General features: G+C 38.6%; 1 long non-coding RNA gene and 1 other non-coding gene across 2 annotated transcripts in view; one reads left to right on the top strand and one right to left on the bottom strand.

Annotated features, from left to right (window-relative positions):
* The window catches only part of LOC112616246, a 37,632-nt gene extending 13,561 nt beyond the window's left edge, over positions 1-24,071 (top strand). The window contains exon 4 of the long non-coding RNA XR_003117600.1: positions 22,127-24,071. This is a non-coding gene — a long non-coding RNA (uncharacterized LOC112616246). The remainder of the gene's footprint in view (positions 1-22,126) is intronic.
* LOC112616724 lies at positions 3,795-3,925 on the bottom strand. Its single transcript, XR_003117751.1, has one exon. It is a non-coding gene; the product is annotated as a small nucleolar RNA SNORA64/SNORA10 family (small nucleolar RNA).
* Positions 24,072-25,648: the final 1,577 nt, after the last annotated feature.

The raw sequence follows: 25,648 nt of genomic DNA, 5'->3' as shown, positions 1-25,648 counted from the left end.
TTTTTTTTTCAAGTCCTTTTATAAAGTCACTTTAGCAGGTGGCCTTTTGAGGATTATAATTTTCTTTTTATATATTTCCGTTTTAAATGTGGCTTTGCAAATGTGCTACATAATGATGCACTTCAGAGACATTTCCATAACGGACGTCATGTAGTAGGGTGGAGTCCCTTTCAGCTGTTAGTTTTCTACAGAAGTGACGTCAACAATAGGGTACTGGCTCAGTAGGGTATAAGTGTGTTTCAAAGTCTTGCACCTACGCAGAAGTATAGGGCCAGTACTGGACTGACCAAGTTCAGGAACCTTGTCAACCAAAGGAAATGAAAAATCCAAGCTTTAAGGATCTAATCCAAGATAAGGGGGTGATGAGGATGCAAGGTAAGACAAAATCTGAATAGCACCTCAGCAGAGAGATGATTTGTTAGTTTTGAGACAGTACCTCAGACAGATCACAGAATGCAAAGATTCTTTATTTGAGCTGCTCCTTGAACCTGCTCCCTAATTAATAACTCTGATTCTAAGAGACATGAAAGTCACTGTATTATTCCTTGGGAGGCTGGAGTAAATTGTTCACATCTTTAGGAACAATTCAATGTCTGCAAAGAGGTCCCTTGTCAGGTAATTCTGCCACACAATGGAAAGGCTTTGTTTACTTTGCTTCCTTAAGTCTCCTTTCTCCCTTACCTGATCTTTGAGTATACATGATCCTTTTTTTTCTGTTAAAGGAATAGATCCTTTCTTTTCTCTTCATCAAAGCTGATAAATAAATTGCAGCTTTTTAAAAAGCTTTCCAATGTCTTTTTTACCTTCATCAAAGCAGGTACTGCTCATTAAAATGGCATAATCTCTCTGGATTAGTGTGAATTTCAGCTTTTACAGAAGAGAAATCCCACAAATGAGAGAAGCATAGGTAACAGATTGCAAAGGGTTGGCAATACTTCCTTTAAATCTGAATGTAAATACCAGCCTCTCCTAGCCCCCAGCAACATATGCTTATGTATTGGAGCTCCCCAGATGCACAGAATGGATGTGCAAGATGAGAACCAGTTGTCAAGGATTCTTTCGTCTTTTGAATTTGTCTTGCAGTATTTAAAATAGTAATATGTATTTTTTTAACCAGAAATGATTCAGAACATTAAGATCTTTCCTGTGCCTTGTTTTCCATTTTGAATTAAATATATTATTTTTCAAAAATGAATCAATACCTTCATTAACATTTATATCAACCTTTTTTTTTTTTTTTTTTGTGGAGGAAGGAAAATGCTCTGAAGATTTGGAACAGCTCAGCCTCCAAAGTGCAGGTCAGAAAATTGGGCTAAGTGAATGCTTATCAGTAGTACTGTAATTTGTTCCAAATGCCTTATAGCATTTTATAAATAATTAGAAATACGAGTTTCATTTCTAAAAGGGAAACTGATACATAATTTATAACTGTATGAAAGCGTAAAGTATTATATAAATTCAAGAAATACACAGTTTTTAAATTATTTAAAATTATATAAAGTGAAAGTGCTATGCTCATAGCTAATTTCTATATTTTCACTTATTCCTATTATAAACCATTAAATTAATTGTAATGTTTTGGTACTCCATGGAAACTATTTGCTTAAACAGTAACATCTACAAACTTAAAACCAACATCTTAAATCTCAGTGCAAGGTACAATTCTTTTCCAGGATCCCTAAAATAGGTAATTTCAATTACTGCCCTGAAGGCTTTATGGAAATACCAGGAGGCCAGTAGGTGGCTCACGCCTGTAATCCCAACACTTTGGGAGGTGGAGGGGAAAGATTGCTTGAAGCCTGGCATTCAAAACCAGCCTGGGCAGGAAAATGAGACCCCTGTCACTATAAACAATTTAAAAAATTAGCAGGGCATGGGGTGCACACCTGTAGTCCCAGTTACTCGGGAGACTGAGGCAGGAGGATCCCTCAAGCCTAGAAACTGGAGGCTACAGTGAGCTGTCATTGAGCCACTGCACTCCAGCCTGGGTGACAGAGCAAGACTCTCCCTCCCTCCCTCCCTCCTTCCCTTCTTTCCTTCCTTCCTTCCTTCCTTCCTTCCTTCCTTCCTTCCTTCCTTCCTTCCTTCCTTCCTTCCTTTCTTCCTTCCTTCTCTCTCTCTTTCTCTTTCTTTCTTCTTTCTTTCTTTCTTTCTTTCTTTCTTTCTTTCTTTCTTTCTTTCTTTCTTTCTTTCTTTCTTTCTTTCTTTCTTTTCTCTCTTCTCTCTCTTCCTTCATCCCTCCTTCCCTCCCTCCCTCCCTTCCTTCCTTCCTTCCTTTTGTCCTTCCTTCCTTCCTTTTTTTTTTTTTGTGAGACAGAGTCTCGCTCTGAAGCTCAGGCTGGAGAGCAGTGATGCGATCTCGACTCACTGCCACCTCTGCCTCCCAGCTTCAAATGATTCTCGTGCCTCAGCCTCCCCAGTAGCCAGGATTACAGGCTTGCGCCACCACACCTGGCTAATTTTTTGTATTTTTAGTAGAGACAGGGTTTCACCATGTTGGCCAGGCTGGTCTTAAACTCCTGGCCTCCAGTGATCCACCCACCTCAGCTTTCCAAAGTGTTAGGATTACAGGCATGAGCTACCATGCCCGGCCTGAGACTCCTACTTAAAAAAAGAAAAGAAATATCACGAAATGACTGTTGGTTTGTACTGCTCAACAATTCAATCTTAATTGCAAAACACTTCCTTTTATTTTGTAACACTACTCAACACATTTATAGATCATTTAACAAGATTTAATTTCATAGGTAATGAGTTTTCAAGGTATATGCAGATTTTGGCAATGTTTTCTGGAATAAGAAAACATGGAACTCTCCAAACACAATATAGTTATGATCCAACATGAAAGCTGTCTTTTTTATTTGGTACTCTTCTGCATATTTGCTTCAGACAGCTGTTCTCTAATCATTGGTTGGGTCCTAGTATATTGTCTGGAAAGCAAGATGATAAATATTCATGACTTATGATGTTTTAAAGTAATTACAAGTAAAAAATGATTGCATTGATAATCAATTTTAATTCCTTTTTGTTTTGTTTTGTTTTACCCCGTCCACATTATTGGGTCATAAGTTTTTAAAAGCTTAAGTTGTTATTATACCTATTCCAGGATCTTCTCAGAAAGGCAGGAAAAAAGAAATTATTTCTTTTTCTGAAATCAAATGCAAATGATCAGATATTGAAACATTAACATGCAAATTAGTGAAACATTCCACAGATTTTCTGCAGCTGCTCTTCACCCCCTCCCTCAACTCCCACATTCCCTTATATATTCTAGCCACACCAGATATTTCATTATTTCCCAAATTTGCCTGTATACCCATATAATCCAGCTTGGGAGAGTGGAATTGAAAACATATGTGTTTAGGAGAGAGTCAGAATTTGGTTTAAATCTGTCTCTATCTCTTACTATCTGTGTGGCTTTGGAAAAGTCACTTCATCTCTGTGTGCCTTGGTATCCTCATGGGAAAATTCAGACAATTGGCACCTCAACATAGTGCTAGGGATATAGCACATGCTCAATAAATTGTTATTGAATGAAGGATGAAATATAACATATAAACCACCTAATACAGTGCCTGACACATAGTATTGGTAAACAGTAACTCATCATTTACCCTCTGTTCCTCTCTGAGGCCTGCTCTCACATTCCTTTTTAATCTAGCAGATACCTAACTATTCTTCAAGTCCCACATCAAATGGCATATCCTTGGAGATGATTTATCTAACCCTTCCAGGCAAAGCTAATGCGTCTAGGTCTGCATTCTCATAACATCTTTTCTCCCCCATCATCCAGGACCTGTTGTGCCCCTCAAAGAAAGAGAGGCCACCATAAGGCCAATCTGAGTTCCCAAAGAGATCTCTCTCTCTCCCCATTAAGAAAGTTGCACAGGTGAGGCCAAGCGTAACTATGGATAGCTAAGAGTCTCGTGACTTTTTTTTCTTTTTTTTAAGAGACAGTGTAGGCCAGGCTGGAGTGCCATGGCATGATCACAGCTCGCTACAGTCTTGACCTCCTGGGCTGAAGCCATCCTCTCTCCTTGGCCTCACAAAGTGGTGGCTTGAGCCACTGAGCTCAGTCTCATAACATCGTATACCTAGTGTTCATAGCATTTTGTTGCCATTGCCATTGTTGATATGTCTATTTCCCCAGCTAGACTACAATAACCTCCTTAAGGGCAGTGACCCTATCATACTGGTCTTTGTATCTGTAGTTTCTAAGTCCCAGGTATACAATAGAGCAAATAAATGTTTGAAGAAAGATGAAGAGACTGAATTGTCTGCCAGAGTTTTTACCAGTATGTAGGACTTGACTATACTTTGTAATTCACATATCTATCTTCCCCACTAGACCATGAAATCTTTATCCATTTTTCTTTTGTTTTTAGGCAAGGTATCGCTCTGTCACCCAGGCTGGAGTGCGCTGGCTCAATCACAGCTCACTGCAGCCTTGACCTCCTAAGCTCAAGCGATCCTCCCACCTTAGCCTCCTGAGTAGCTGGGACTACAGGTGTGCACCACACACCGACTAATTTTTTTTTTTTTTTTGTAGATACAGGGTCTCACCGTATTGACCAGGCTGGTCTCCAACTCCTAGGCTCAAGTGATCCTTACACACCTGCCTCCCAAAGTGCTGGGATTATGGGTATGAGTCACTGTGCCCTGTTAGACCATGAAATCTTTAAGGAAAGGCCCTTTTCCATGTATCTCCAGGACCGACACAATGCCTGGCTCAATAAATGTCTACGGAATTGATAATAGGCAAAAATCTGTCTTCAGGGCTCTTTCACCCATTCTCTTCTGTTATTTAAGTAACCCTCCTCCTCACACTTCACAAGATCCTTACAATATCTGCCTTTCCATGTGTGCTGTTAGTCTCTCCTTTCTTTTGCTAACTTCCAAAGGATAGGTTTAAATAAAATAAATAAAATAGACTCATCTTTGCTAAAGTGTTCTTAGCTAACTCCTTGCTACTTCTTTCATTCAGTGCCTTAACCCAGCTACAATGTACGTTGTATACAGTGGCTACCCAGTTGTCAGCTGGCATATCTAGCCCTGGGCAGAGATTTGATTAGTTAGATATAGTGCATCAACCTATGAAATCTCTCAATTTTGAACCTATCCTTTTAATATGAAGAATGAAATTCACCAAATGTAATTTCCCTCTTTCAGTTTGGGAATGCTCAAGTCATGACCTCCTATGGACCTGGGAGAAAACCTTGGCTCTGCCTTCCTCCCAGGTTCCCTGAAGTGACCCCCAGTTTGTTTTTGTTTGCCTAGCAACCAAGAAGGGGCCATTTGCCATGCTGATTTTAATATGAAGACATTTGGGTTCTAGTTGGGTATTCAGCTAGAACATAGTGTACTAGAATTATCTATGTCCCGTGATCTCTCTATCAAGCATTACCAATACAAAATTAATATGGAGGCCTGACTAAGATTCTTTAGCATTTTCTTATACAAAGTTGGTCTTTGGTAGGGTGGGTGAAGTAATCCAGCATATGTCATATTCTTTTTCAGTCTTTTCATTATCAAAATTAACCCCTATCCAATCATCTAACCTTTAAGGAAGAAATTACATTGCTCATATGATTGCAAATTTAAATTCATGCAGGACAGCCCTTCCTATATATTTTTTAAAATATTAGTGGTGTTAGTTATGTTGATCAACTGGTATACCAGTTTGTACAAGGAGAAATGTTTTGGGCTAATAGTTCTAAATTAGAATATAGTTAGACTAAGGATTGTTAGTAAAATTTTCTTTTTACTTTACCGTGATACTTGGTTTATCTCCCTTCAGACATCTGTTCCTAGAGACTGTTGTCTTTTCTCCATATCCCCCTCTTCCAATTAGAGAGACAGATAAGCAGTTGTCCTGAGAATATAAGGTCACTGGCATTCCATAAATGGATTCCAGTGCCTGCTACAGAAATAAGTGGTGAGTGTTCTCTGTCACTTGCAAACTATAAATTAATTAAGTTGACAACTTTTCCTTTTTTATGTTATGTTTTCAGAGGGGCTTTTGAAATACCTTTTATTGCATTTTCTGATTATTAGAGTAACATATGGTCATTGTAGAGAATTGATAGCACAGATAATCACTAAAAAGAAGAATAAAAACCTTAACACCCATAGATAACAGCTGTTAGCATTTTGATTTATTTATTTACAGTTTTTTTTATATGCATATAAAAATATTTTAAAAGAAAATTGGGATCATATTATGTATAAATGCCATATCTTGCTTTTCAAAGCATCCTTGTATCTGAAACATTTTAAGCACCATTAAGTGCTTGAAAAAACCATTTTAAATTGCTATGTAACATTGTCATGTGCATATACCATGGATTATTTCTTTAAACATTCTTTTTTCATCTTTAGATTGATTCCAATTTTTCCATCTTAAAAATAATTCTTAGCCGGGCATGGTGGCGCATGCCTGTAATCCCAGCAGTTTGGGAGGCCGAGGTGGGTGGATCACCTGAGGTCAGGAGTTCAAGACCAGCCTGGCCAACATGATGAGACATGGTGAAACCCCGTCTCTACTACAAGTACAAAAAACTAGCTGAGCCTGGTGGTAGGTGCCTGTAATCTCAGCTACTCGGGAGGCTGAGGCAGCAGAATTGCTGGGAGGCAGAGGTTGCAGTGAGCCGAGATTGCGCCATTGCACTCCAGTCTGGGTGACAGAGTGAGACTCAAGTCTCAAAGTCTTTAATAATAATAATAATAATAATAATTCTGTTCTTAATCCTTTTTCTAAATTTCCGATTAGACTAGAGACTTAGAAAGGAATTAACTAAGTATGTGATTTTTTTTCAAAAAACTTTCATAGAATTTTTAAACTGTTTTAAAGAAAGTTTGAGGCTTGGCTTACTGGCTCATACCTGTAATCTTTGCACTGGGAGGCTGAGGCAGGGAAGATTCACTTGAGCCCAGGAGTTTGAGACCAGGCTGGGCAAAAAAGTGAGTCCCCCAACTCTACAATAAATAAATAAATAAATAAATAAATAAATAAATAAATTAGCTGGACATGGTGGCCCTTTGTAGTCCCAGCCNAATAAATAAATAAATAAATAAATTAGCTGGACATGGTGGCCCTTTGTAGTCCCAGCCACTCAGGAGGCTGAGGTGGGAGAATCCCTTGAGCCTTAGAGGTTGAGTCTGCAGTGAGCTGTGATTGTGCCACTGCACTCCAGCCTGGGCGACAGAGTGAGACCTTGTTTAAAAAAAAAAAAACAAAAAACTAAAACTTTACACCAATTTGCCCATCTATTATACTAGCAGTGTTTGTGAGTGCCTATCCATTTCACTGGAATTTCTCTCCCTTAGAAGTTCTTAATTTGACTGACAAAAATGGTATATATCACTGGTGTTTTAAAATGCTGAATGTTAAAAAATATGTATACCATTAAGTTCTTAAACTTGTCCCATATGTATTTATCTCTGTTCTTGTTCTTTATCCATGTTCCCTTTTGACTTTTGTGAGCTTTTTTATATTTCAAATCTATCAACCCTTCTTAATGTTTGTTGCAAATATTTTCCCAGTTTGTGGCTTGTGTTTTAGGTTTTCTTGTTTAGTAATGGCTTTTGAGCTTCAACTTTTTCCATTTTTGTGTAGTCTAAATCTATTGATTTTTCCACATGTGATTTGTTCCATTGCTTATGTGCTTAAAAATTCCATTGTTTTTCAGTAGAGTTTTTGGTTAGTTTTACTTAGCCAGACTTATAATTTTGAAGGCAATGGATTTGTTCTACACAACTGTAAATATAGCTGTAATTGTACTTTGTTCATTTTAAATATTTTATAGGCAGATTTGGACGTGCTAGTTATAAAAGTAGGAGCAGCTGTAATTCCTTTTAAACAGGACCGTGTGTGGAAAGAGTAACTCTTAAGAAGTCTTTTGAAAAAAGACTTGAAATGTTGACATTTTATTGCAGTGAACAACATTCCACATTATTCATTTCACATTGTGTAAGAGCCCTATAACTCAAGGCAACACAACACTCAAATTGAATAATACCCCAGCATTTTCACTTTCAGAATTATTTGACTGGAACTTTGTTTCAAACTAGTTAAAATAGCATTTCTCAAAGGGTGGTCTTTGGACTCCCTGCATCAGAATCACATGGATACTTGTTAAAATGGAGATTCTTGAGTCCCTCCTCCAGACATCCTAAATCAGATCTCTTGGGGTTGAGGTCCCTGAATCCACATTTTAACAAGCGTCCCAGGTAATTTTGGTGCCCTCTAATATTTGAGAATTTCTAGGTGAAAGAGAAACACCCATGGAGGCAAAGGACAAAACACAAGCATGTGAGGACTTGAGTTCAAAGACAGATCTGGGCCAGGTGCGTTGGCTCACACCTGTAATCCCAGCACTTTGAGAGGCCGAGGCAGGAAGATTGCTTGACCCTGGGAAGTTGAGGCTTTGAGCTCTGATCTCACCACTGCACTCCAGCATGGGCGACAGAGTGAGACCCTGTCTTAGAGAAGAAACCCCAAAAAACAAAACAAAACAAAAAACAGTGTATCAGTTAATAGGAAAAGAAATAGTCAGAATACAACAGGGTTTAAGTCTAAGGGTACTGGATTTTAAGTATTAAAATCCGAAAAAGGAGCTCTGCTAACCTCATGTCTGAGAACGACTCACAATTCTTCAAGTTCCTTATCCTTCAAATGAGGATAAGGAACTCATTTGTAATTGTGGTGGCTCTCACCTGTAATTGTGATGTCTTTCACCTGTAATCGCAGCACTTTGGGAGTCTGAGGTGGGTGGATCACTTGAGCCTGGGAGTTAGAGACCAGTCTTGAGCCTGGGAGTTGGAGACCAGTCTGGGCAACATAGGGAGAACCCATCTCTACCAAAAATTTAAAAAATTAGCCAGGCATGGTGGTGCGCCTGGGACCTGTGGTCCCAGCTACTCAGGAGGCTGAGGTGGGAGGATCACTTGAGCCCTGGAGGTTGAGTGATGGTCACTGCACTCCAACCTGGGCAACAGAGTGAGACCCTGTTTCGAAAAAAGAAAAGGAAAAAGAAAATACATGTACCAGAAGTTTCTTTTTGTAAGGTCTAATTCTGTGCCAAGGAATCATATAGTGTTTTTCTTAATTTGGGAAAGGAATCCTCTGTAAAAAGCGATTTCTGTGGACCTCAATGCTCTATATTGCAAATTAAGACTTTCTAGAGTTCAGATTCTGTTTTTAGACTGTGATCATTAACTTTCTTTTACATATCTGATTAGACTTAATGAGTTAGCTAAGTTCATGACGTGTAAGGTCCCAACAACAATTTTTAAAAAGATATACATGCACCCAAGTATACACGATTGTAAGGTCCAGGTAAAAGAACAAATTTAACAGTGCTTCATCAGTTTTATTATTATTAATAATAGAATTGGATGAAGTGCTAGTAGTGGTCAGCATCTGGAAGATGTGGCTCCAGGAACCAGTGAGTCAGTGTTGACAAGTGTAGAGTTTAAGGTCAAGTAATACGGTCCCTGAAATGATTTGAAGTAGCGGGATGGCGAAGGGAGGGAGAAAGCAGGAAATCAATTGAAGAGCTATTAAAGTCAGAAGGAGCACAAGTTATTGACAGGATCTACATCAAAAGTGGAACAAAAGGTCTCAGTCTGAGTGATGTGATGTGATGTGATGTGAACTGAGTGATGTGAATAGCCACCAAGTTGCTTTGCCTTTCCCCTCCCCCATTTAGAATCTGAATTGAGTTGGCACATGAGGTGAGGGCACACCTGTAAGTGGTGACTACATAAAACTAGTTCCTAGAATTAGGGAATTGAGAGATATGGGGGTTGAGAGGTGGTGGAGAGAGTCCAGGCATGTATTTTTCTGTTGTCACACCTTCAGGAAAGGGGAAATACGCTTTCCGAGCAATGTAATTTCCCTTCTGACCTCCATCCTCTTTAGGATTTCAGTTGCCTTTATTTATTACAAAATTACTATATTCCAGTGTTATCAAATCTCAGAGGGTAACAAATAAATTATATAGCAGTAAATATAGAGATGCATAGTTATTTGAACCCTTCTGAGTCAAGCTCCATTCATTAAGTGTACTGGAAAGGATGTAGGATTCAAGTCTGTCAGGAACCCCTTAAATTATTCCTGAGTTGGAATTCTTTTTCAATTTCCCACTATCTGTGTGATCTTGAATATAATGTATATGAGCCACATTTTTTGAAATCTGGAAAATGGAGATAAACATTTTTATTTAGTTATTTGAAGATTAAATAAGATATAATAGAAAAAGAACCTGGTACAATGACTGGTACATAGTAAGGACCAGTATCCTTTTTAAGTTGATTAATCAAATTTCAAAAGTCTTAATCCGATTTTCCAGTAGAGTGCCTAAACTCATTACTTTAGCCTTATTCTGTGGGATCCTCAATTCTTCCTCACTAGTTTTAGCATTTTTTGCTTGACCTCATCATCTATCTCTTCATTCTCTTTGTATTTCATGTTTTCTCCTTCCCTCCCACCTGTATTTTTAAGGAAGAGCATTGCCTTTGATCTGGAATCTAGGACCACCTCTCTCTAGATTCAAAATTATGTCCTTAGCCTCTTGAATACTAAATATATTCTCTTGGTCTTCTTCTCAGCGGAATCTCTAAATTAGCCTCCAACTTTTTTCACGTGGCCCCTTCCTCATTATTCTTACTATGCACTGTTCTTCCCATGGTTGTATCCAAGGTTTTTTTCACATCTCTGTTCCCCATTCCAGAGTAACATTTCTAGCCCTCCAGTGTTTGTCATCCTCTCTCTGGCTACATTCAAGTCATCCTACAGATATGCAAAACTACACTGACCTAAAATCCAACTAATAATGAATAAAAGACCTGCTTTTAGGCCAGGCACGATGGCTCAAGCCTGTAATCCCTGCACTTTGGGAGGCCGAGGCGGGCGGATCACGAGGTCAGGAGATCGAGACCATCCTGGCTAACACGGTGAAACCCCGTCTCTACTAAAAATACAAAAAATTAGCCGGGCGTGGTGGCGGGCGCCTGTGGTCCCAGCTACTAGGGAGGCTGAGGCAGGAGAATGGTGTGAACCTGGGAGGCGGAGCTTGCAGTGAGCTGAGACTGCGCCACTGCACTCCAGCCTGGGCAACAGAGCAAGACTCTGTCTCAAAAAAAAAAAAAAAAAAAAAAAAAACCTGCTTTAAGACTCTGGAATACACTGCACTTAGAGTTAACACTCACTTCTTACCACTATTATTTAATTTTATTTAATATAATTAAACCTCTGTATCTACCAACAGGGGCCCAAGAAGTTTAGATTTTGTCTGTGGGGAAAATGCCAAAACCTTTCTCCTCTTTCTCTCTGCGTCCAAGTAGTCCTGGATAACAGAAGTCTAAAGCCTTTTATTTCAAGTTAATGAAAGGGAAGAAATTCTTTTTTGAGTTATTTGCTTGGAAGCCCCACACATCTGGGTATGCCTCTGATCATTGTACAAAAAAAAATATAAAAACAAAAAAACAGTTCACACATTCATCCATTCAACAATATCTATCTATCTATCTATCTATCTATCTATCTATCTATCTATCCACCTATCTATTTATCTATCTATCCATTTTTGAGATAGGGTCACGCTCTGTCGTTCAGGCTGGAGCGCAGTGACACTAATCATGGCTCACTGCAGCCTCGAACTCCTGAGCTCAAACCATCCTCTCACCTCAGCCACCCAAGTAGCTGGGACTACTGGCGCAGGCTACCACGCCCAGCTAATTTTTTTTTTTTTTTTTTTTTTTTTTTGTGGAGACACATTCTCACTGTGTTGCCCAGGCTGGTCTCAAATTCCCAACTTGGCCTCCCCAAATGCCGGTATTACATGCATCAGCCACTGCACCCGGCCAAATTCAACAAATATTTATCAAGAACCTATGATACTTCCCCCACAAAAAAAGACCAAACCAAAATAAAGCAAAAACAAAAACTATGATGTGATGTGACTGGGCATGGTGTCTCATGCCTGTAATCCTAGCACTTTGGAAGGTCGAGGCGGCAGGATCGCTTGAGCCCAGGAGTTTGAGACAAGAGTGAGCAACAGAGGGAGACTGTCTGTATTAACAACAAACAAACAAAAAACTAAACTGAAAGAAACTATGGTGTATAATATAAAATTCTGCATGAGCAGATTAAGATGAGCAGACTACATGGTTGAATAGGGGAGATGAACCATGTACACAACTATAATACACAGCAAAAAGGAATAAGTGACACATGGTGGTACAAATGAAATAGAATATATCTTTACAGAAGAGAGAGATTTCTCCAAGCTGAAACCTTATGTAATTAATTTCCTTCAGTGACTGACCAAATAATATGTTGGTTTCATGAAGCAAGCCTCAGCTACCAGATGTTAAAATACTTGAATTCTACAGCAGCAGCTAGACAACATCCAAAAAAAATTTAAACACAATATAAGGATGAAATGAAATTCAATTGTTTCAACAATGAGCATAGTGTAATTGGATGAGGGCCGCCTGTGGGCATCAAAAGGCCCTGACAACTGCAGTGATCCATTTGTAAAGCCTTCTTTCTTTTCCTCAGGTTGTAGAAATAAAACAGTCCTCAAGAGTAAAGTGGAGAATTTCCAATTTCGTCCTTTAATAAACGGGTTGTTGGCATTGAATAGAATGAAAATAATAATACGTCTTTTCCAACCAAAGCATAATGACCCTTGTGGCCTTTCTCTCCACTCTGTGCCCTGTACTTTAGATGGTAAGCAGCAATTTGAGTGGCAACATTGAAAAAGATGTTAACCCTCTGTTGCTCAGCAGGTACTAAGCAGATACAGAGCCTACATTGTGCTCACTGTGCCAGGACTAATAGCAAAGCGGTGTTCCTGAATTTTTCCCCTTCCCCCAAGCTCACTGAAACATAAACTCTGGCATTAATACATAAATACAATGCTCTGATTGAGAAGGTAGTGCATCCACAGATAACTGGAAAACTTACAATCCTAGAACTTTGTCTTACACTGATGTTGACGTCACATAGGAACTTAGAATCTAATTTCTGTAAATGAATTTTGCAAAACCTTTACAAAAATCATGGAACAGTTAGGTTTCAAATTTTTTTTTTGTACAGTCGGGGAAGAAAGAGTGTTTTTTCCCCCTACACACAGCATTGTAAAAATGCTTTGCTTTTTAAAGGATGTTAAATTATAAAACCCAACTCTGAATTTTAAATGCCACAGATGTGAGGGTATAACACCTTATTAGAGTTGCCAGATTTAGCAAATAAAATGACAGAATGCCTAGTTAAATCTGAATCTGAGATAAACAATAAATAATTTTTTTTTAGTGTAAGTATGCCTCATGCCATATCTAGCAACCTTAACCTTAGACAACATTGTTTGATTATGCAATATTCCAGTTGACTCGTTAATTTTTAGGAGGCAGGTTTGCTTTTTATTCCCTGGGTTTTCATCTTTTCCCCTTCCTGCATGTCTCCTCAGCATATGATATTTCTTTGAATGAATGGAAAGATCTTCTGTGAAGAAGACCATTCAGTTCATAAATGAATTATTTTAAAGCCCTGCACCCCTCTGCAAAAAAAAAAAAAAAAAAAAAAAAAAAAGACCAAAAAGCCCCTTTTTGGTCTTCTTTTTGTGCTGTTACAATTGCTCTTCACTTGTTGATCTGGGTTTAATCATTCAGATAAGTGCTTCAACTTTAAGTGCCTCAACTTTCTGCTGTTCTGAATAAGAAGGCTCAGTATAAATGGGTGGAGGAGGGAGGGAGTCTATGGCACTGAGTCACATCAATTTGAAAAATAAATATGTAGACCTCATGTAGACTTTTCCTATAATTAAAGACTCTCACTTCCCAAAATATATAAATCAGGTGCTTTACCTGTTCTGATCATTTCAATGAACATTCAATTCACACGTCCATCAGAGGGTTCACAAATGCATGAAAGGTTCATAATTCAGGCCGGGCACCATGACTTATGCCTGTAATTCCAGCATTTTGGGAGGCTGAGATGGGAGGATCGCTTGAGGCCAGGAATTCAAGACTGGCCTGGGCAACAGAGTGAGACCTCATCTCAACAAAAAATAGATACATCTTCTTCACATTTTTTTTTCCAGACATGGTCTTGCTCTGTTGCCCAGGCTGGAGTGCAGTGGCATGAGCATAGCTTACTGCAGCCTCAAATTCCAGGGCTCAAGTGATCCTCCCACCTCAGCCTCCAGCATAGCTGAGACTACAGGCACATTCCAGCACACCCAGGTGTGCAACCAAAACTTGTAGGAAATATTACTGATTTTTAGTATTTGCTTTATTGTGTCATAAGAAAACCTCTTTACAAAACTCGAGACAGCTTCCTATTAAAGTTATAATTCCATTGTGGCAGATATATGTGATGATGAAATAACTTTTAAAATCATTATTATATTTTAAAAATTATTGTTTTTGAAACATTTCTTATACTTTCTTCAACCTCTTTATTAAAAATATGATTTTTACACCCTCTTCTTTTGAAGTCATTTGCAGAAGAACATGTAACAATAAGTCCCTGAGCTGTCTCTAGAAATGCGTAAGAACTCTATTTAGGCCGGGTGCGGTGGCTCACGTCTATAGTTCCAGGACTTTGGGAGGCTAAAGCAGGAGGATTGCTTGAGGCCAGGAGTTCAAGACCAGCCTAGGCAACATAGTAAGACTTTGTCTCTACAAAAATGAAATAAAATAAAAGGCATGATGACGCATGCCTGTGGTCCCAGCTACTTGGGAAGCAAGGTGGGAGGCTAAGGTGAGAGGATCAGTTGAGCCCAGGAGGTCGAGGTTGCAGTGAGCAGTGATTGTACCATTGCCTTTCACCTTGGGCAACAGAGCAAGACCCTGTCTCATAAAAAGAACTCTATTTAGGCACTTTCATATATAACATCTGCCCTCTCAGGAATCTTTTTAATGGAAAAACATTGATGTCCTTCTGTTTATGATGATTATTTTATCTTTTGTTTAACCTTCAAAAACCTGCAAAAGTTTAAAAAGATGTCATGTCTAGTATCTCAGGATACTAGAAATTGAAAGAAACTTTCTCAATTTGGCCAAAGTTGTCCATGAAAACTTTGTAGTCTATATCACATTAATGGTTTAAAAAAGTGAATGCTTTTCGATAGAAAAGAGGATATGAAATGTTACCAAGGCACAGAAATGATAAATACTCAAAGTGATGGATACCTCACATACCCTGACTTGATCATTACACATTTTATGCATGTAAGAAGCACTGACAATTTCCCCATAAATATGTCAAATATTATGTATCAATAAAGGGAAAAAAAGTGAAAGGCTGCTCTTAAGATCAGGAATAAGATGAGGTTTGCTTTCCCCAATTCTATTCAACATTGTACTAGAAGTTCTACTCAGTGTAATAAGGCAAGAAATAAAAGGCATCCAAATTGGAAGGAAAGCAGTTAAAGCTTTCCTTAATCACACATAACATGATCTTCTACAGAGAAGAATCTACAAAAAAACTACCAGATATAATAAGTCTGTCACTCAGGCTGGAGTGCAGTGGTGCTATCTTGGCTCATTGCAACCTCTGCCTCCCGGGTTCAAGCGATTCTCTTGCCTCAGCCTCCTGAATAACTGGGACTATAGGTGTACACCATCACACCCAGCTAATTTTGTATTTTTAGTAGAGACGGAGTTTCACCATGTTGTCCAGGCTGGTCTCGAACTCCTGACTTCAAGTGATCCTCCCACCTCGGCCTCTGAAAGTGCTGGGATTCTAGGCATGAGCCACCACGCCCAGCTACTTCTGTTATCATTTTAAAAGCAAGAAAGTTCCATTAAACAGAAACCTTTATATACTTTTTTTTTTTTTTTTTTGCAGCCTTGCTGAGAATGAGCTCCCATATGGTTGGTATGCACGGAGATGTACTGCCTGATAAACTTATTTTATACTTTTGGGCGCAACCAATTAAAACTTGTGGTGGTCTCTTATTTTTTCTTTCTTTTCTTTTTTGGTAAAGACAGGGTGTTGCCACGTTGCCCAGGCTGAACTCGAACTCCTGGGCTCAAGTGATTCTCTTACATCGGCCTCCCAAAGTGCTGGCATTACAGGCATGAGCCATCACGCCCGGTCTCAGTCTGTTTCTTGAAGTTAGAAGTACACTAGACCATAAAGCTGGAGACCTAGTTGTACTCCAGCTGTGCCAACATTTAGTTTCACGATATGGGGCAAGCCATTTCACCTCTCTGGTCTTGAGTTTCCTCATTTAGGAAAGTAGGTGGTTAATAGAGGATCACTCCTGTTCCACTTCTAAGACATATTATTTAAGACATATAGAGAGTTTAACATCAACTTTATTATCACTTGAGACACCACTTCAGTGCTGCAACTTGAGCATTGAAGAACAGAGCAAAATGCTTCATAAAAGGAGATAAGAGTGGATATTTTGGTCTGACTTACTCAGATAATTGCCTTAGTTATAAATTGGCATTGTAGATCTATCTAAAGTGTATGTTAATAATATCAAAAAATAATAAAATAAAATCCCCCAAATTTTCTGCTTTCCCAAATAAATTCATTAAGTGTAAAGAAAGAACGAGTTTTTAAGATCTTCTGATTTAGACATTCGAAGCATTGAAAGGGTAGATTCCAGACTGATAACCATAAGGGTCTTTAAAGTGGCATTTTTAGGCAGGGCATGGTGGCTCATGCCTGTAATCCCAGCATGTTGGGAGACCAACGCGGGTGGCTCTCCTAAGCTCAGGAATTTGAGATCAGCCTGGGGAACATGGAGAAACCTCATTTCTGCCAAAAATACAAAAAAAAAAAAAATAGCCTGGCATGGTTGCATACTTCTGGTCCCAGCTACTCAAGAGGCTGAAGTGGGAGGATTGCTTGAGCCGGGGAGGCAGAGGTTACAATGAGTTGAGATTGCACCATTGCACTCCAGCCTGGGTGACAGAGTAAAATTCCATCTCAATAAATAAACAAATAAAGTAGCATTTTAAAAAAGTATCTGCAGTTTTATTCTTATGCTAAAAGTCTAGGCCCTGTTTTGAAGGCACATACACCACACATTTATACTCAATCAAGCAGATAGCCAAGTTGTCAGTGTGTGTGTGTCTTACCAATAATGTTATATGTATTTCCCTATAATTGTTTCTTTAGTGTGTTGAGGTGTTATAGCATAAAATCATTAATCTTGAACTTTGAGTATCTTTATATTTTTTGAAAATAACAAAAAGTGATGTCATATGCCCTGTTCCATATAGAATGTGAACCTTAGAATAGGTACTGTGCTACACAATTATCATTCCTTTTTTCCCCATTCTCTCTATCAGTTAGTGTGATCTATTCACCTACTCATATCCAGAAATAAAATTTGTTTTGTTTTGTTTTGTTTTCTTTTCTTTTTTTCTGAGACAGAGTCTTCCTCTCTCACGCAGACTGGGGTGCAGTGCATGACCTTGGCTCACTACAACCTCCATCTCCTGGGTTCAAGTGATTCTTGTACCTCAGCCTCCTGAGTAGCTGGGACAACAGGCACCCACCACTATGCCTGGATAATTTTTATATTTTCAGTAGAGATGGGGTTTTACCGTGTTGGCCAGGCTGGACTTGAACTCTTGACCTCAGGCGATCCGCCTGCCTCAGCCTCCCAAAGTGCTGGAATTACAGACGTGAGCCACCGTGCCCAGCCTAAAATTTGTTGATATTTAGTTTGTTACAGAAGAAGGAGGATTGAAATTTAAAAAATTTTATTTATTATGTAATGACTGGTAACTAATTTTATATTCATATACAGATAGAGAGACTAACCCTACATTCTGAGAATTCAAAATCTTTTGGACAGTTAAAATTTTAAGAGACATGAAATATCTTACTTCAATTGCTTGTTTTTAGTGAGTTTAAATATTTCACTAAATTTCATAGCTTTGAATGCATCAAGGTCTCTTCAGAGTTTTTCAGTGGGTAACAAACTTATGTGTGTATGTGTGTGTATGTGTGTGTGTGTGTTTGTGTGTTTCAAATTTGCCAATGCAGAAACTGTATAAAAGAATATATATATATATATATTCCCTGTTGCTCAAGCGATCGTCCCACCTCAGCCTCTTGAGTAACTGGGACCACAGGCACGCGACCATGGCAGGCTTTTTTTTTTTGTATTTTTGGTAGAAATGGAGTTTCTCCATGTTGCCCATTTTGTATTTTTGGTAGAAACGGGGTTTCTCCACGTTGCCCAGGCTGGTCTCAAACTCCTGAGCTTAGGAGATCCACCCGCCTTGGCCTCCCAACATGCTGGGATTACAGGCATGAGCCACCGTGCCCTGCCTAAAAATACCACTTTAAAGACCCTTATGGTTATCAATCTGGAATCTACCCTCTCAATGCTTTGAATGTGTAAATCAGAAGATCTTAAAAATGAGTTCTTTCTTTACACTTAATGAATTTATTTGAGAAAGCAGAAAATTCTGGGGATTTTATTTTATTATTTTTTGATATTACTAACATACATAATGTTATACAAAGAATATACATATATTTTGTACAGTTTCTACAGTGGCAAATTTGAAGTATAGTAAATGTTGCTTCTGCATTCCAATTTGATAATGAGCCTTAACCTTGCCCATTTCATTCCATTAAAAGAGGAAGAAAAGTAGTTACTGGCAAAGCAAATAGCTCATAAAGTAATCTGAGTGATGGAAAAAGAACAGTTCCCAGCATGGAATGAAAATATCTTTCACCAAGGATGAAGTAAAATTATAGAAGTACTCCATCTGTAGCTGCTTTTTACACTTAATAGTCTTAAATAAAATTCTCCTTGAGTATCTCTGACCACTGAGGTCTGAGAACCTGAAACATGATGAAATTTACAACCTGGGCAGTCACAAAGAAAGTCTTACATTTTCTTTGGGCTTTGAGGGGAATGGGCATTCTATTATGCCTATTCCATTGGTCACCTTAAGTCTTATAAATTTCTTTATAAATTTGCCATACAAACTTTTATTTATTTGCATTTTATTTAATTAAAACATTTTTGTTTGTTTGTTTGTTTTTTTCATAGGCATGGGGTCCCACTGTGTTGCCCAGGCCGGTCTTGAACTCCTAGGCTCAATCAATCCTCCCATCTCAACGTCCCCACAAGTGCTGGAATTATAGATGTGAGTCACCGCGTCTGGCTGCAAACTTTTGGATATTTTTCTTAAAATAAAAACTTTTCTAACATATACTTGTTTTGTGATGTCAAGATGGTCCAGGGGATCTTAACAAATAATAAAGAAGTCTTTCATGATATAAGGATCAAGACTTAGGTTCTAATATCAGTTTTATTGCACAATTATCGTGTAGTATTGGAAAAGTCCAGTCATCTTTCTAATCATTTATTATGGGGCTTAAGTGCAAATATGCTTAAAAGGTTCTTTTAAATCATAAAGCATTATGCAATTGTGACGTATTTTCTCCAAACAGCCACCTAAATGAAAGTGGTGGGTTTTCAATTATCTGAGGCATAAGCCATGAATCTATGTACTTTGACTACACATAAGTAATGGAGATTAGCCTTGTGGTTGCTTATTAGATTGAAATGCTTTTGCATACATATTCATATAGAATACTTACAAATCAAAACAGTCAACTTTATTATTTATATAGTGATGACAATGATGATAATAGGTAACACTAATTAAGCCCTCCGTATACATCATGCCTGGTGCTAAGCAGTTTCCATATGCTATCTAACTCAACAGTTGAAACGATCCTATATTATAAAGAGGAAACAGATAAAGCCAGGATTTTAGATTGAGGCAATCCAACTCCTCTCTTAGCCATTATACTTTTATGCCTTCCAATACTCTTAACAATCTGCTGTCTGTCAACTTTTTATTTCTGGCAGACCATTCTTCAGAATAAATGCAAGACAAATACTCCAGAGAGGCTTCTGGAAGCTACAGACTCCAGATAGTCTCATGATCCATTGAGTAATCTGGTTAAATGGAGAGTAAACATTAGGATTATGAAAACACAGAAGGACAGAACGTAATGGAGAAAACCTGCTTGATTTCCATAACAGAAAATCATGCTATACTAGAGTTTGGGATAAGTAGAAAGTAGATACAAAAGTGGGAGCCTTAGAGAAAAGAACTTTAAACTTAAAGAAAACCCCAACTTTGAAAGTTTTTAAACCAAGAAGTATTTTGATTACAGTCAACATAGCATTGTAGGACATATAATATAAGAGCTTAGAGATGAGTAGGAGGAGCTGATGGGGAATTTTGTAGGCAATATGAGCACTCTGTAATTGTAATTGACAACTTGTCAATTACCCAAGGTCTTCCATAACCCTTATGCCATCTGGTAATCACAGTATTCTGGTAAGGAAAATAGAATAGATTCTATTATCCCATTTTAGAGATATCTTAATTGTTAATGGCAGAATCTTCTTAAAATTGGCCTTGAGATTGGCCTAAATTATCATTTTAACAAATTATATTTGAAGAGAAAGTACATGAGTACATTGGTCCCAACCCACATTTATAACCCCCGCATCCATCATGACTTTATTCACATTACATTCTAGCTAGACAGAATTACTCCCCAGGCAGTTATACCACTGCTTTGTTTTTTTTTTTTAGAAACAGGATCTCTTTCTGTTGCCCAGGCTGGAGTGCAATGGCACAATTATAGCTCACCATAGCATCAAATTCTTTGTCTCAAGCGATCCTCCTGCCTCAGCCTACTAAATATGTAGGACTACAGGCAAGTGCCACCATACCCAGCTAGTTTTAGAGGGGGTTTTACTATGTTGTCCAGGCTTGTCTTGAACTCCTGGGCTCAACAAATCCCCCTGCATCAGCCTCCCAAAGTGCTGGGATTACAAGTGTGAGCCATTGCGCCTGGCCTCTACTCTTTTTTTTTTTCTACCATAGAAGTCCATCCCAACAACTTATCTCTATTGGAATTGGCTTTTCAAATCACATCTATATTTCTCCCCCTAAAATCTCCTTACTTCTTGATTTCTTCAAGCATATGTTAAAATGACAAGTTCTGACTTGTCATCCCTGGAAGGGGTGCCAAGAGTCCTTTATAGACTATTCCCTGAGGACAGCTGCCCAAGTATTGTTTCGGTCAAAATAATCAGGAAAATGTTGAACATCATTAAGACAAATTGGAGGAAAAACCAGTAAGCAGTCATCCTATTTTTTTTTCTTTTGTAAATCCTTGAGGTGTCTGCATCCGGGCTCTTTTTTATAGTTCTGGTCTATGTACAAGACAGGAATAATACATTTGGAAAAGATCCTGAGACAAGCAACTGAAACGCTGAAGGGGACAGAAAGCAAGGCGGGATATAAGCTATATATAAAGGACAACTCTTCATATTGAAACTGGCTAAAGGTAAGCCTCATCAGAGAGCCATGTGGCTGCCAGATTTTGTTACTGGTATCTTGCCAGAGCATATGTCCTAAACAGTTTTATCTCCAGTGGCCTCAGCCTTGGGCTGTAGTTTGGCTATTCTATTTTCTCTAATTAAATTTCTTGAATTTCCGACAATTTCTTCAGTCCCACACATCCTCATTTACCGGGAGCTTCTCATTACAGAATGGTGAATGTCAGGATGCCCTTACCTACAGGTAAGGGGCAGGTTAACTGTCTTATTTATGTTCATAATGGTTCTGGTTTGATTCTCCCTCCAGGCCAATTGTCATACTCTTTAGGCTACCTGGGCCTCAACTAAGTTGTGTACATCAGAATCACCTGGGGAACTGTAGATCTATGAATCGTTTATCACATAATTTCTCTATTGTGGAAAATCAGGATGTCATGTATGTATTTTTTTAAATACAGAACACAGCTAAACAAACAACAAAAATGAATCATTAAATAGGAAATTGCTTTTGGGCTAATGTTTTATACACACACACACGCACACATATACATACACATGTACATATATGTATATTTGGAGATTACGTTTCACTCTGTCGCCCAGGCTGCAGTGCAGTGGCACAATCATGACTCACTGCAGCTTCAACTTCCCGGGTTCAGGAGATCTTCCCACCTCAGGCTCCAGGGTAGCTGGGATGACAGGCGTGCACCACCACGCCCGGGTAATTTTTTATTTTTATTTTTGTGGAGATGGGTTTTCGTTAGGTTGCCCAGGCTGATGTAGAACTCCTGGGCTCAAGCAATCCACCTGCTTTGGCCTCCCAAAGCGCTGGGATTACAGACTTGAGCCACCATGCCCTGCCGGCTTAATGTTATATTCAAATTTCTCCAACTGAAGGGCATGTACTGTTGAGCATGCTCAGAAGCCAAGGTTCAAGCCATTCTTCAACTATAGATGCTTCAACTCATCTCTCTTCCTTTGAAATATTCTCTCCCTTATTAATTTCACCAAGTAACCCCCTGATTATTCCCCTAGAACAGACAGAGCTGCTACTAGTCTGTGCCTTATGTGATTTAGAAAAAGACTCTTGGAATGCAGCCCCACACCATGATGTACAGAGCATGAGTTGGGTATCAGCCCCATTTTATTCTCTAATTCAGGTGCCCTTGCACAGTGAATAACATGGCAGCTGTGAGACTAGTGATGCTAAACAGATTTATTTTTTGGTGCAAATTCTAATGAATTAATAATAGCTGTTTCAAAAAAATACACAGTGCTAAGAAAGACTCTGAGGCTGTTTTCAGGCTCAGTAGATAAAGTGTACTATAAGCTGTGATGATTTGCCTTGGTTGGGAGAATGGCACTAGGTGTGACAAGAATTTGCTATCTAAGTACTAGAGGCATCTCGCCCATCCTGAAGAGGCAGGAAGCCTGGAGTAGGCAGAGGTTGAGGTAGAATGTGGGCCCAGACAAGTTATATAATTTATAGAACACAACTTTCAAATGCCCTTGTAATACAAGGCAACAATCCTACTTTTCCAGGTCTCTAACAAAAAGCATCTAGCTGAGCTAGAGTGTTTTCATGAGGTGTCTGCTACACAAAACAATATCTTGCTTAATAAATAACACCCGTTTCTACTAGGTGTCATTTTACTGTTTAATCAAAACTTATTTTCACCACTCTTAACCACAGTCTAAAGGAGGATGCTTCAGTCTCTTCCTGATTTAACCTTAAACTTGGTCATGTGTACCATATGACTAGGATTGCCAGAGTCAGCCACTCTCCCAACAAAGGATGCTCAGTTAAGTATTGCACAGAACACACTTATACTAAAAATTGTTTGTTGTTTTTCTGAAATTCAAATTTAATGGGGTATAATGTATTTTACTGGGCAATCCTACCTATGATGGACATATATATTTTTCCCCAGCTTTATTAAGGTATAATTGACAAATAAAAGTGTAAATATTTATGATACAAATGGACATATATACAGATGCTCCTCGACTTTTGAGGGGATTACATCCTGATAAACCTGTCACAAGTTAAAAATACTGTGAGTTGAAAATTCATTTGACACACCTAACTTACTGAATATCCTAGCTTGGCCTAGCCAACCTTAAATGTGCCCAGAACACCTACATCAGCATATAGTTGGGCTGATGTAACACAAACCCTATTTTATCATAAACGGTTTAATATCTCATGTAATTTATTGAATATTGTACTGAAAATGAAAGATAAAATGGTTGTATGGGTACTCAAAGTACAGTTTCTATGGCCTGTGTATCTCTTTCGCACCATCGTACAATTGAAAAATCCTATGTCAAACAATCATAAGTCAGGGACCATCTGTATTGTTGAAATAGAATTTTAAGTTGGATATCTTTTTAGAAAAAATGATCTAAAAAGGATATGCTGTAAAAATCTACAAATGAAGTGTAAGAGGTGATGTACACATGAGCAATTTCACTGTATTCAAGAATACCAAAAATTGGGTGTGATTCCCTTGACGTTTAAGAAAGTGGTTTTGAATTTAAAAATAGCAATGCTTTATGCAGTAATAAATATATACAATTTATTACCACTAGGAAGAGATCCAGGCAGAAAAAATTTGAAAGAAACATTTAGAAAGTTTTAGATATATTCGTGTGCAATCATGCAAATCAAATAAAAATGATACAGCACCTACTGTATTTTAGGCACTCATGATCCAGAGATGAAGACATGGTCCCTCTGCTCAGGGAGTCTACTAGCAATACACATATAATTCAAAATAACAATATAGTCTTGGGAGAAAAATAGAAGTAAATAATAAAGTACAGTCGTAGTAGGAAAAAAGACATGGTTGATTATCTCTACTGGGGGAAATGGGAGCAAGGGAAAACTCTAATAGATCACTCTTGAACTAGAATTTTGTTGTTTCTTTTAATGTTTATGTATGTATGTATGTATGTATGTATGTACAGGGTCTCAGTCTGGTGCCCAGGCTGGAGTTCAGTGACAGAATCATGGCTCACTGCAGCCTCGAACTCCTGGGCTCAAGTGATCCTCCTGCCTCAGCCTCCTAAGTAGCTGGGACGACAGGCACCGCGATGCCCAGCTAATTTTTAAATTTTTTTTAGTAGATATGGGAGTCTCACTTTGTTGCTCAGTCTTGTCGATTCCTGGCTTTAAGTAATCCTCCGACAGGCCAGGCTTGGTGGCTCACACCTGCAATCCCAGCACTTTGGGAAGCCTTGGCAGGTGAGTCACCTGAGGTCAGGAGTTCGAGACTAGCCTGGCCAAGATGGTGAAATCCCATCTCTACTAAAAATACAAAAATTAGTCAGTGTGGTGGTGTACGCCTGTAATCCCAGCTACTCAGGAGGCTAAGGCTCGAGAATTGCTTGAACCCAGGAGGCAGAGGTTGCAGTGAGCCAAGATTGCATCACAGGACTCCATCCTGGGTGATAGAGTGAGACTCTATCTCAAAAAAAAAAAAAAAAAGAAAAAAATGTTATTCTCCCACCCAGGCCTCCCAAATTGCTGAGGTTACAAGCATGAGCCATTGTACTGGCCTGTTGTTTCTTTTTAAACCCATTTTATTTGTAGTATAGTTTATAAACAATAAGATTTACCCATTTAAAGTATAATTTGATGAGTTTTACCTTTTGTAGGGTTATTGAGGTATGATTTGCATAAAGTAAACTTTAGTCTTTTAAAATGTACAGGTCAATGAATTTTAACAAACTTATTCAGTTGTATAACCAACACCACAATAAAGATACAGAGTATTTCTACTGTAATCAAAAAAATTCCTTCATGCCCTTTTGTGTTAGTTTTCTATTACTGGAATAATAACGTACCACAAACTTAGTGGTTGATAGCAGCACCCATTTTACTGTAGCACACTCCCGTATGGCAGAATTTAGGACAGTATGGCGGGGCTCTCTGCTAAGGATCTCACAAAACATCAAAGTGTTGCATAGGCTGAGCTCCTTTCTAGAGGCTCTGAGTAAAATCTGCTTAGAAGCTCGTTCAGGCTGTTGGCCGGATTCTGTTCCCTGCAGCTCTAGGACTGAGGTCCCCATTTTTTGGACACTTGACCTTATCCACCTTCAAGTCAGCAGTGAGTTGAATCCTTCTTATACTTCAAACTTCTCTGACTTCTTCTGCTTTTAAAAGGTCATGTGATTTCACTGGGCCCACCTGAATAATCCAGGATAATATCACTATTTTAAGGTCAACTAATTAGTAACTTGAATTACATGTGCAAAGTCTATTTTGCCATATAACATAATGC

This window comes from Theropithecus gelada, chromosome X (genome assembly GCF_003255815.1).
Source record: "Theropithecus gelada isolate Dixy chromosome X, Tgel_1.0, whole genome shotgun sequence".
Classification (NCBI taxonomy): domain Eukaryota; kingdom Metazoa; phylum Chordata; class Mammalia; order Primates; family Cercopithecidae; genus Theropithecus; species Theropithecus gelada.
This window is presented reverse-complemented; position numbering and strand designations above follow the sequence as displayed.